The sequence below is a fragment of the Octodon degus genome, unplaced genomic scaffold, assembly GCF_000260255.1.
Source record: "Octodon degus isolate 3935 unplaced genomic scaffold, OctDeg1.0 scaffold00054, whole genome shotgun sequence".
In the NCBI taxonomy this organism is placed as follows: Eukaryota; Metazoa; Chordata; class Mammalia; order Rodentia; family Octodontidae; genus Octodon; species Octodon degus.
In genome coordinates, this window is record NW_004524630.1 from 217,030 (window position 1) to 229,432 (window position 12,403).

General features: G+C 40.1%; 1 non-coding gene and 2 pseudogenes across 1 annotated transcript; all 3 read right to left on the reverse strand.

Moving 5' to 3' along the window:
- LOC101567882 overlaps nucleotides 1–1,945 on the reverse strand; it is a 6,626-nt pseudogene extending 4,681 nt beyond the window's left edge.
- A 4,676-nt stretch (nucleotides 1,946–6,621) lies between these two features.
- Nucleotides 6,622–6,839, reverse strand: LOC111817323. Its single transcript, XR_002821560.1, has one exon. It is a non-coding gene; the product is annotated as a small nucleolar RNA U3 (small nucleolar RNA).
- A 1,754-nt stretch (nucleotides 6,840–8,593) lies between these two features.
- Nucleotides 8,594–12,080, reverse strand: LOC101568272 (annotated as a pseudogene).
- Between the last annotated feature and the right edge of the window lie 323 nt (nucleotides 12,081–12,403).

Genomic DNA, 12,403 nt, shown 5'->3' on the forward strand with positions numbered 1-12,403 from the left:
TGCGGAACAGGGGATTGAATTCAGACTCCTGCGCTTGCCAGGGAAGTGCTTATTCAACTGAGCCATCTCCCTGGCCCTCATTCATGTTTGAATTTGATATTTTTAGCTTACTATTGATGCTGAAATTTATTAAAGCTTTCGGGGATGTTACAATGGGATGAATATATTTTAAAATTTTTTGTATAGCAAATGGAACTCAGGACCTTGCACTTGGCAGGCAGGTGCTGTGTTATATCTCTGGCAGGATGAATATATTTTACAGGTGGAAGAGGCATTTATTTGGGGAAGAAAAGACCAAAGAACAGAATGGTATGGATTGGATTGTGTGTCTTTCCAAGAGTCAAAATAATAATATTGCAGTGATAAATGCATAACCATGTTTGTACCAGCAAAATTTAGAATAGCTAGATCTTAGAAACAATGGATATGTCTATCAGCATATGAAGGGATAAGGAAAATGCAGCATTTCTGCACAGCAGTGGAGTTCCAACTACTAGTGGTAGTTGGAGTTCCCAAGGCTGCTCTCGTGGCTCCACTCTGCTCCCTTCTTGCAGTTTTCCTCAGATGATCCATGTTCCTGGCTTTTTAAAACTTCTGAAGTCTCCACTGTACTGCTGGCTCCTTGTGGAGGACCACCTGAACACTCTTCTTGAAAGAAGAATGACTGTCTCCATTTTGACTGAGCCTGACCCTATTTCCTATGTACAGAGCTGGCTAGGACTTCTGTTTATCAGTTGGCCTTAGGTAAATGTAGGCCACCCACCTAGCTCAGCTCACAATGATCACCTATTTCCCACAATTCTCAGTCAATCCTCTTCAAGCCACTCCCCCACTGAATAAAAACAGGGTGAGGCCCTGGGTCACTCTCTTAGTTCTGGAAAGCCATCTTCGTGGCTGGACTTAGAGCCCCTTGACTCTCCAGTGATTGAAAATGTAATTTAGTGTCTTTATTTTTGCCGTGGGTTGCATTGTAAGTGGTAGACTGGAATCAACTTGATGGGATTCCAATAATGTAACTTTGGGATTATAAATATTGGCTTCTTGGACCGAGACAAGGTCCAGGAAATGTCTCCAACAGCTCCTCATGTACTGTTTCACTCTAAATCTAGAGTTTCACACAGTGCCCCCTTGGGGGCACACTGCCTGGCCTCTCATGCCTTCTTCTGAAATCAGGGTGGAAGCCTTCTTTACCTGAGAACTCTTGTATTCTGCATGCACATGAAACCAACACCAAATGGATGATGCCAGGGTCTGCTCCCCAAAGGAGCAATACCCAGGCTTCCCTCTCTTTCAGCTATAGGGGTTGAGTTCCTGAATTGCTGAGGAGTTTGAATCCAATTCCAAAGAACAAATTCTCTAGGCTGCTGCTGTTCTGAAGTAATATAGCCCTCTCTAGTTTTGGTCCCAAAGCAAACTCTTTCACTTTCACAATGTTGAATCTCCAAAGGGTGGAGTCCTCTGCTTCTGGTGATACCCTCAGGCTCTTTTCTATTCCCATTTCTTCTCAGAAATCAAGATCTCCTCTGCTCCAGTATTGCAGTTCACAGCTTTACTACTACAGGTTCTTTTCTTGTCAAACTCACAATATCTTAATTCCTTCTTCTGGTCTCTTTGCTCTTGATTCTCAACATAAATCTGCATAAAATCCCACAACAGTAGCCATTCCACTACTTCAGGACTGACTGGCCTGAATTTTCTTCTACAATTATTCATTAGTCAACTGCCCTTAGTCCTAGCCTCAACCAGAGTCTCTGGATGAATGCAAAATGCAGACAAATTTGCTCCCAGACCATAACACACACTGTCTGGCGTCCCAAAACCAATGTGCTTTTGTGCAGCAGAAACCTCCAGACCCTGGTCTCTACCCACAGGATTCCTATCAGTCTTCTGAGTTCTTACCTGAAGCTCCCACAAAGAACAATCTAAGGCATTCTACAGCTAACATTCCTGCCAGCATCTCCAAATCATTCCAATCTTCCCACAAGCCAACCCCAAAGGCTCAGGAACCACATGGTTAGGAACAATCACAAAAATGATCATACCTACTTTTTTTTTTTTTTTTTTGGGCAGAACTGGGGATTGAACGCAGGCCCTTGCGCTTGCCAGGGAAGCGTTTATTCCACTGAGCCGTCTCCCCGACCCCAATCATACCTACTTCTGTGGTATCAAATTCTCTCTTTCTTTTCTCAGTCCTGAGGCAAAATAAGTGAAAAAGGAAAAGTTTTATTTGGCTCCCAGTTTGTAGAGTCTTCTGTCCATAATAAGCTGACGTAAAGAAATGTGCATGAATCTTTGGTGGCCCAGGGCTGAAACGTTGTCTAGATATCTGCAAAGCCTCCTGCAATAGGTTTTTTTTTTTTTTTTTTTTTAGAGGTGGCTAAATCTAGAGTCTGGGATTGATCCATGGTCTAATGCTGGGAGTAAGTGTGGGGACACTATGCCCACCCTAGCATGAGTAGAGTGGACACAATATGAAGGGCAGAAAAATGCTTCTTGCCTATCCTCTACTTTTTGCTGTCACAATCTGCCCTCCATGAACGGCTCTCTGCCAAGCTGTCATACCTTTCAGACAGCTGATTGTGGACAGAAACCTCTACAGCTGTGAACTAAACAAATCTTTCCACCTAACTTTGAGGACTGGGTACTTTTTTTCCCAGAAATGAGAGAAGTAATAAGACAAAAATGAACCAAGAATAGGAAAATAATATAGCAAGGATAAGTTGTTTCACAAAAGTTATAACCATCAATAGAAATTGTCTGAATTCATCAATCAAAAGAAAGAGAATGACAGACTAGAACAAGAAATGATATATTTTGTTGTATGTTATCCTGTTTCTGTCTTTGTTTCTGATTTTTGTTCTTGCTTTTGTAATTAAATTAAAGAAACAATATCCAATAACATATTCCATACAAGAAGCATATAACTCAAAAAGAAATTCATAGACTGAAAGTAAAACATGGAAAACAGGAACCTGGGAAAAAAGGAGGGGTAGTATTCTATTTGAAGACAAAATCAATTTTAAGCCAAGACTTATCAGATGAGACAAAGGTAACTTCATTTTTGTTAAGAGAACAATACAAGAGATAGCAATCATAAATGTGCATGTGCTAAATATCAGCACATAGAACTGTATAAAACAGCCTCTTTACGGTCCTCCTTTGCAAGATGACAAAAAAAAAAAAAAAAAAAAAAAAAAGAAGGAACAACAGTCATGCCAAAAAAGGCCATGGTCATGTGCAGCCTATTCACTGCACGAACTGCTCCCGGTGCATACCCAAGGATAAGGCTATTAAGAAGTTTGTCATTTGGAACATAGTGGAGGCTGCTGCCATCGGAGACATTTCCAAAATGAGTGTCTTCGACGGTTATGTGCTTCCCAAGCTGTATGTAAAGCTGCATTATTGTGTGAGTTGTGCAATTCACAGCAAAGTGGTCAGAAATCGATCTCGTGAAGCCCATAAGGACCGAACTCCTCCACCCCAATTTAGACCTGCTGGTGCTGCCCCTCGACCTCCACCAAAGCCCATGGAAGGGGAGCTGGGTCTTAATGGACTGAGGAAACTCTCTTGAGAAAGAAATAATAAACTGAATGTTATACTTTATACAGCATGTTGAGTGTACCTGCCAGAGGTAGGTTGGGTTAATTCAGTCTATCCAAGTTTAAGTTTGTACTCTGAAAATGAATAAAGAGGAACACAGTGGGAAAAAAAAGAACTGTATGAAACAAACATTATTGAACATGAAAAATCAAATAAAAAACAGCACAATTGTAATAAGGGACCACAGTACCTCATTATTTGAAATAAAACATGCATTTATTCAGAACATAGGGTAACAAAATTGTAAATCAAAGGCAAAAGAAACCACAAAAATTGCAAAAACACATCAAAGGGTCAGCCTTATGGCTCAGCAGACTAAAGCACCTGCTTAGGCAGAGAGCAGCAGCTGGGGTTCAATCCCCGGGCCTGCCGTGCTGGCCCAGCCCCCCAGGGCATGCTGAGATGGCGACTGAGACTAGGCATGGTGGCGCTCACCTGTAATCCCAGCACTTGAGAGGCTGAAAACAGCGGAATCACTATGAGTGCAATTTATGTAATGAGACCCTGTAGACCCCATAGACCCTGTAGACCCCATCCTAAATACAGGGGAAAAAACCATAGAAATTAATTAACACCCTCCTGAACAACCAAAGTCACAGATGAAATTAAGAAGAAATTACAAAATTTCTACAATTAATGTTGGGCTGGGGAGATAGCTCAGTGGTCTAAGCACCTGCCTGGCCAAGTGCAAGGACCTGAGTTTGATCCCCCAGTACCATATACCATATTGCCCAGCCCCAAAACCAGGTGTGGTGGCATATATTCATAATCCCAGTTCTGAGGAGGCTGAGACAGGAGGATAACTATGAGCTTGAATTGTGTAGCAAGACACTGTAACAAATAAATAAAAAATTAGAAAACAAATAATTCCAAAGTAACATGCTCGAATTTATCAGATACAATGAAAGCATCCAAAAAGGGAAACTTATGGCAATGAATTTCTGCATCAGAAGAGTTCAAATAAATAATCTAATGTCCAACCTCAAACTTTTGCTATAAAAAGAATAAATTTAACCCAAAGCACATAAAAGGGAAAAATTATAAAGAGAACATCAGAAATTACTTCAGTGCAACATAAGAAGACAATATAAAGCAGCAATGACTCAAAAGGATGATTTTTTTGTACAATTCAACAAAATAGACAAACCCTTAGCCAACTTTATCAGAAAAGGAAAGAAAGGGCTGGCTAGATAGCTCAGCAGACTAAGTGCCTGCTTAGACAAGTGCAGGGACCAGGTTCGATCCCTGGCAACACATGCCCCGCTGGTCCCACTTGCAAGTGTGCTGAGCTGGAGACCACATCTGGGAGTGGTGGTGCACACCTGTAATCCCAGTGCTGGGGAGGCGGAAAACAGGAGGATCACCAGGACCTCAAGCAGAGTAGCGAGACCCTGCACACACACACACACACACACACACACACACACACACACGAAAATTCTTAAAAATTCATGAAATTAGGAATGACAAAGGTGAAGTCACAACAGATGTACAAAAATCTAGAAGATCATCAATATTTTCTTTCTTTCTTTCTTTCTTTCTTTCTTTCTTTCTTTCTTTCTTTCTTTCTTTTTTTTTTTTCAGAACCAGGGATTGAACTCAGGCTCTTGCGATATTTTCTTAAAGAACTGTACTTTAATAGGACAGAAAATACAGAAGAAATGGGTAGATTGCTTGGTAGTATGGATTATCAAAGCTGAATTAAGAATTTATAAAAAGTACCCAATATCAGTCAATAAGTTGAAGTAACTAAAAACCTACCAGAAAAGAAGAGCCCAGGCCCTATTGTTATGGTTTGTGTCTAAGTGTCCCCCAAAGCCTCATGTAAGTCATGGGGCAGACTCGCTTGAGGAGCAGCGGGCGGCTTGAGGCCAGAGGACCAGGGCGGTGCTCCGGGGGCGGGGCCAGAGTGGTGTGAACCGTTAAACTGGCAGCGAGCGCTCTTTCTTAATCTTAAGGCCTGCAGCCTCTTTTTTTTTTTTTTTTTTAATGTGGAAAAGATATTTAATTGTAAAATAGAAAATTAGGCCAGAATACAATTTTAAGGATCATTGCTTCTTTATAAAGCATAGGTAATCTAGAGAGGTTTTTAGGTTAAACATTTTCATGAGCAATAAAACATTTTTTTTTTAAAAGCAAGAAAAAAGAGCTTGATGTCTTACAAAAAGAATGAACAGTCTACCAGAGTTTAATGAATTGTGGAAATGAGCAATATTGTGATGTGAGCAAATCACAGAAGACATTGAGCTTCCCAGGGAGAAGGAAGGGTCCACTAGACAGATCTAGAGCCTCACTGGAGTACAAAAGCTCTGGTTCTATACACAACAGCAATTTCTTTCATAAGAATAATTTCCTGGGACAGGCCAGCCAAATAGCTTGGCAGACTAAAGCACCTGCTTAAGCAGATGCAGTGCCTGGCCTTCCATCCCTGGGCCTGCCATGCCAGCCCCACCCCCAGGGCAGGGCAGATGAGACTGGGCGTGGTGGTACACACCTGTAATCCCAGCATTTGGGAGGCTGAAAACAGGAGAATCGCTACGAGTGCGATCTACATAGTGAGACCCTGTAGATCTTGTAGACCCTGTAGTAAATACATTAAAAAAAAAGAATAATTTCCTGGGGGAGGGAGGTTAAGTCCTTGGACTATTGCAGAAACCCATATGCACTGAGTTTTCCAAAAACATCTTCAAATCCAGTGCCTCAAAGTGCTCTTATATGGCCCTCGTGATGGAGGCACAGAAGGCAGCCTCAGTTCCTCACAATGAAATTTTCAAAATAGCATAGATTTCGCAGACTGTAAATTCAAGTTCTCTTGTAAGATGCTCCTTCCAAGAATGTTGTCATTCCAATAAAACCAGCTGCCAGTGTAGTTTCAATGAGCTACAGAATAAAAGGTTGATTTCTGCTAACTTTCATCACCTTTGTCAGGAAAAGTATCTATGCAAGTGATGCATTTTGAAATTATAAAACATGCAGAATATGTACAAAGAGAGGGTTTAAATTTTTTTTTTTTTAACAGAAGCCACTCAGAATGCATTCCTTCCCTCCTGCTCCCTCCAGGGAAGAAGCAAGAGCGATCATCAACGGCAAGTGGCAGCTGCAGCAAGGCAACACCGAGAGCCGGCTTCACACTCAGGAAGGAACGCTACACCTCCTCCTCGTGGTTTCTGGTACTCTACATGACCAGAGAAACTTCTCTAGTAACATACTATAGAAATGGTCCCTGAAAGTATAGCCTTTAAAAAATATTTCTTTTATATACATGTAAATCTACTTGGGTATAGCTGAAATTGAACAGATATAAAGTTTTGCTTTCCAAAAAATGTTTTCAGAGAATCAGAGACAACTTAAAGCTGTACAAAGATTTCCTGGGAGAAATCTTTTCTCCATACAGAAGTTCATGCCTACAAGAGTAATTCTGGCATCAGTCCACCATAATTGTCACAAAACAACATGTGATCTAACCAACAACCATCACCCTTAAAACTGCTCTTTTTTTTTTTCATAATTTTATTAAGAAACAAATAGCAATGAGACAGTTTCAAATCAAACTGGTAGGACAGTTTCAATAATTAACACACTAGGGGGCCTGCCCCTTAGCTCAGTTCAAGTGGCTGCTTCAACAAAGCCGTCAGGCTCAGGTTGCTGTGGTTCAATCCCCACAACTCAAGCCAGCCAGTCATGCCTTGAAGGCATTTGGAGCAAAAATAATAATAATAATAATAATAATAATAATTAACACACTGCATACATTCTTCTTAGTGGTTAATTGCTGTACAAGATGTGGACTTGATATCCCATTTACAAACACCATTAGAACAAATCCCTCTATTCATTAAGAGAATGTAACTAGGTACCTATCCTAACCACTTTGAATACACAGATACAAAATGGACATTCATCTGTATCCCCTTTTTTTTTTATTAAGTTCCGTTATTTGAATATTATAGGTGTGTAAACTCAGCAAAATATTCTAAAAGAGTCCAGTAGCCCATAATAGTATTGGGTCTTCCGCTTGACTGGCAATGTCAGAAATTGTTAACCTGAGTCCCCTACAGCTCAACAGAACAGCATGGCTTTACTTCTTATTTTTCGTTTTTATACTTTTCTGCTGGATGGTTAAGACCAAGGTAAAGCAGGACCTATGCAACAAGAGTTGTAGCTTTTGGGTCTGATAAAGTTAGTGAAATCCCCTCAGGATTTATTCTGAGATCCTGTACCTCAGATTGTTTGTCAGTGTCCGCCGTGTGGATGAGTCACGGCCATTTCTTGGCCATTGTGCTCTCTGTGAAAGCCTGAAAGGATGTTTTCTCTCCATGGGACTCTCCTTAGGCACACTCTACATCATCAATCACTTTCCTCTTTGGCCCCATAATCTCTTTGATCAGAAAATTTGGGACACTACCGAGTTACATGATGTAACAGTACAAGTTCTCATATGTCCTGAGTATTAATTGACCTTGGAAGGCTAGGGCCAAAAAGTTGGCTTTCCTTGCAGCCCTCCTTTTTCTTTTGGTCTGCAAACTTAGGTTGTTAACCATCCAAAAACTGCTCTGTTTCTGAGAAGGTAATGTTCATACTAAAATCAAAGAGAATTCACAATAACAGTGGCTTATTGTGGTTTTGGATTTCATCAATAATCTTTACCAACTCATTTGGAATTGTAAAAAAAAGAAAGCGAAAACTATTTACAGAATTCAGTTTTAAATACATTTCACAACTTCTAAAATTTTGTTTGAAAATTCAAAGCTCAAAGCTTAAGTCCAATTATCAATTGGTAGTCTCCTCTTCTCCTGCATTCCCATGGCTGTACCCTGAGGTGTACAATTCAAGGCTGCATTCTTTCTCAGCCAAGAGTAAAATCAAATTACTTGTCCATTTTGATCAGCCTCTCAGTTACTGTCTTCTTGTTGCTGGGACAAATACCTGACACCCAAAATGAAGGAAGGAAAGGTTTATTTAACTCACAGTTACTGGAGGTTTCAGTCCATACTCAGCTGATGGTAAACTGTGGGGTTGCAGTGTGTGTCATCACAGTGTCGGGCCTTTCCAGGTTGGTGTTGATTTGGTTCTGCATGGCAATCTGTAGTATCTCTGCTAAATCTTCATTTCCATTGTCTATGGAAATATCAATGCAGTTTTACAAAATTTACTGTGTGTGTACATCAGCACCATATTTGATTAAAAGTTCCCCTTCTTAATGGTTGTGCTCAGTGGCCCAATGTAGAGCTGTCATATTAACATATCTTTTGCATTGACATCAGCACCATGCTTAAGCAGGACCTCTACAATGGTGGCGTGGCCCTCAGAGGCCGCCATGTGCAACGATATACAGTCCACCTTGGTCCTGGCGTTGTTGCTCACACAGGCTCGGAGCAACACCTCTGTGGTGCAGGAGTGGCCATACTGTGCTTCCAGGTGCAGTTGAGATGCTCCCAGCCAGTCTGTGGTGAAAGGAGCTCCATTTGCCATCAAAATACGGACTTCGTCATCTTGGCCTGCTCGTGCCGCTTCTAAAAGCTTCTTTCCCAAATCTACCAGGGACTTCTGCTCCTACACAGGGAAGCCAGTCAATTGCTGGCTATCGTAAGTAACAATAGAGGAAACAATCCTTAAATGCTTTTGGAGCCAGAAGAGACCTAGCATAGGAAAAGTAACTCTGGGCAACAAAGAGAAGGAGGGAGGCATCGTAATTAGTGACTTGAAATTATACTACAAAATACTGTGGTAAGAACAATATGATATTGCCAAAAGAGAGGGAGACAAAAAGAGAGAGAGAGAGAGAGAGAGAGAGAGAGAGAGAGAGAGAGAGAGAGAAAAGAAAAGAGATCAAAGCATCAATAGATTAGAATATACAGAAACAACTTCAAACACACTCAGGCACCTTTTTTGTTGAAGGGGCCATTCACTTCACTGGAAGATATTAACTTGCATAAATGACTCTGGGAAAACTGGCCATCCTCATGGCCACATTCAAACCTAGGCCAATATCTTTCACCATGTACTAAACTAAAATAGAAATTGATCCAAGTTCTAAAATTAAAACAAAGACAATTAATGTGCTGGATGATACAATAGATAATATTCCTGAAGTAATATGTGTAAGCAAAGATTTTATGAACAAACCCCTAATAAAACAAGAAATATTATATCTAAGCAGATGCTTTCATCCACTGAGCTATCTGGCCGGCCCACTCATATGTCTAATCTTACATAACTACATATCTGTTACTCTGAGCAACAGATTTGATAATAAAAACAGATAATATATCAACCATTATTAATCAGCTCTTCTTGTTTTGAAAACTAATAACATTTATATTGTTGTATGTTACCCTGTTTCTGATTTTTGTTCTTGCTTTTGTTTTTCTTCTTCAAAATAAAATAAATAAAAGTAAAAAAAATCAGGCCCTCAAAATTAAAATTCACAATCCAACAATGGGCATCTGAGATGAATGCACACTTCTCAGAGGAAAAAATAAAATTGGAAAATAAATACATGATAAAATGTTCCAGTGAACTGGTCATTTGAGAAATGAAAATTAAAACAATACTGATATTGCATCTCACTTCAGAGAGCACAGCTGTCATCAAGAAGTCAATTGATAAGAAATGCTGGAGAGGTTGTGGGGGGAAAAGGAACCTGTCTCCACTGTTGTTGCAAGGGTAAGTTGGTACAACCACTGTGGAAATCAGCGTGGAGATTCCTCCAAAAGCTAGAGTTGGAGGCCCTATTCAACCCAGCTACTCCTCTCCTGGGTATTTTTCCAGAGGAACTGAAAACACCATACCACAGTGGTATATGCACACCCATGTTTCCAGCAGCTGAATTTTTCATAGCTAAATCTTGGAAGCAATACAAATGTCCATAAACTGAGAAATAGATAAAGAAGACATGGTATTTTTACACAATGAAGTATTATTTGGCTATAAAAAGGAGAGATATCAGGTTTTTATCTGTAAATGGCTGCAACTAGAGACCATAATCTTAAGTGAAATAAATCAGATGCACATGTGCAAACATCGTATTGTCTCCTTAGTGTTAAGTACCTCAAAGAGAAAATAAAATCTGAAGGATACAATAGATACTAGGAAAAGGGAATGAACTCATTCAAAATAAAGGAATTACTGAGACGAGGAGGGCAGGAGACAGAGTTGAGAAAGAGATATATCTATGGATGTAAGCAGGATGGTTTGGACAACTGTACAGTGCATTTCTGATGGTCTGTGGAAAGGAGCAGTTGATGTTTAATTTGTTTTGCCTTCTTTTTCAATTCTTTTTCTTTTTTGTCTCTTAATTTTTTATAATTTTTATAATTTTTTTCTTTTCTTCTTTCTGTTTCCAATTTTGAATGCATGTATCTTGTAATATGAACTAATTTTAGACAATGTTATGCAATACAACAAATACTGTGAAATTCATATTATTTGTTTATTGAAACTTTTTATCATTTGTAACGTTTTGTGTTTTCATATTTTTTTAAAATTTTATTTATTTATTTATGTGTGTGTGTGTGGCCAGCTCAGCCCACCAGGGAGTGGGGCTGGCTGGCATGTGGTGCTGGGGGATTGAACCACGGTCCCTGTGCTTTGCTAAGCTTGTTCTAAATAGGTGCTTTAGACCACTGAGCCATCTCACCAGTCCTGTGTTTTCATATTGTTTTGTACTCTCTTTAAAATTTTTTAAAAATTAACTTGTGTGCTGCCAAAGAAACCAATAGCGTGCAGAGACAACCTACACGATGGGAAAATATTTTTACCAGCTGTTCATCAGGTAAAGGACTAATACGTAGTCTATATAGAAAACACACACAAAAAATCTGCCTTGGAGCCATCAGACCTGGAGGGGTAGTGAAGCTAAAAGGTCTGGTATCTTCAGAAAATTCATCCAAGGCAACAGATGAAACAAGTGTGTCTGCCGTCCAGTTTGGAAGCTCCTCTCCATCAGTATTAGCTACATTAGCCACTTTAGCTTAAGTATCTGCTCCATGGTTCTTCAGAAACTCCATTAGTGACCACGGAGGAGGTGGTTACTGCAGAGTATGTGGATGGTGCAATTCAGCAAGTAGTCACCCCAGGGGGTCAGCAGGTCATCACCATAGTTGTGGATGGAATCCAGCTTGGAAACTTGCACTCTGTTCTGAGTGTTGATCATCTTCTAAATCTAAACATACAATCCAAAAATGGGCATCTGAAATAAATAGATACTTCTCAGATGAAGAAACGCAAGCAGCAATAAATATAGCAAAAATGTTTAACATAACTGGACATTCAATAAATGAAAATTAAAACAACCCTGAGAGTCCATCTTTCCTCAGAAAAATCATTATTATCAAGAAGTCAACCCACAGGGTGGGGAGCTAGCTTGGCTCTAAGCGCCTACCTGGCAAGCACAAGAACCTCACTTTGATCCCCGGTACAACATGCTGCTCTGGTCCTGAAACCACAGGCACACTATATGGGTCACCAAAACTGGGCATAGCAGTGCATGTCTGTAATGCCAGTGCTGGGGAGGCTGAGACAGGAGGATCACTATGAGTCTGAACTGTGTAGTGAGACCCTGTACCAAATCAATAGAAGATTGAAAAAAGAAATCAACTTATAACAAATGCTGTCAAGGCTGTGGGAATAAAGGAAACTCCTTCACTCTTGGTGGTAGTATAAATTCATACAACCAATATACAAGTCAGTATGAAGATTTCCTAAAAAGCCAAGCAATGGCCGTGACTCATCCACATGGCTGCACTGACAAAGGTTCTACAATCTGAGGTACAGGATCTCAGGATAAATCCTGAGGGGATTT